This window comes from Cucurbita moschata, unplaced genomic scaffold (assembly GCF_002738365.1).
Source record: "Cucurbita moschata cultivar Rifu unplaced genomic scaffold, Cmos_1.0 Cmo_Scf00094, whole genome shotgun sequence".
NCBI classification, from domain to species: domain Eukaryota; kingdom Viridiplantae; phylum Streptophyta; class Magnoliopsida; order Cucurbitales; family Cucurbitaceae; genus Cucurbita; species Cucurbita moschata.
The window spans coordinates 242,161-242,813 of NW_019268610.1; the positions used below are offsets into that span (position 1 = coordinate 242,161).

At 39.4% G+C, this 653-nt stretch overlaps 1 non-coding gene across 1 annotated transcript; it reads left to right on the plus strand.

The window, feature by feature from the left end:
* The first annotated feature begins 244 nt into the window (after positions 1 to 244).
* On the plus strand, positions 245 to 324 carry TRNAL-UAG. Its single transcript has one exon. It is a non-coding gene; the product is annotated as a tRNA-Leu (tRNA).
* The last annotated feature ends 329 nt before the right edge of the window (positions 325 to 653 follow it).

Here is a 653-nt window from a genome sequence, read left to right on the forward strand (position 1 = left end):
TCGGCTTTGTGGCTTTGTTATACCATAGGCAAGGTTTGTCTTCAGCATTCAAACATCACTTATGTGGAATCAAAACTTGTTTGACCACACACGCCGCTTATGTGTGCATATTCTATCATGTGAGACACAACAATGTTGCATCTCATCGTTATCTCGGTTCCCAACAACACGATCCATGTATCGTGATGCAATCTCATGTCTTGAGATACTCGATCATCTTGGTTTTTCTGGACACATTTGTTGAGACAGTTTGGCCGAGTGGTCTAAGGTGCTAGATTTAGGCTCTTGTCCAAAAGGGTGTGGGTTCAAATCCCATAGTTGTCATAGATTTGGGCTCTAGTTTTAAAGGGCATGAGTTTAAATCCCATATCTATCATTTATTTTCATTTTTTTGTAAAGCCTCAAGCCCTACTTGTTTGGACTTTTTATGTATCACTATTAACCTCGTGGTTTTAAAACTCGTCTATTATGAAGAGATTCTAACCCAACTCCGACCAGTGTCTCGTGATCTTGTCACGCTCACGACAAATCTAAAGGAGTACTCAATCTCCATTCACATTTTTTACTCGACTTTGTGGCTTTGTTATACCTTAGGCAGAGTTTTTCTTCGGCATTCAAACATCCATAATGTGGAATTATAACTTGTTTGACCA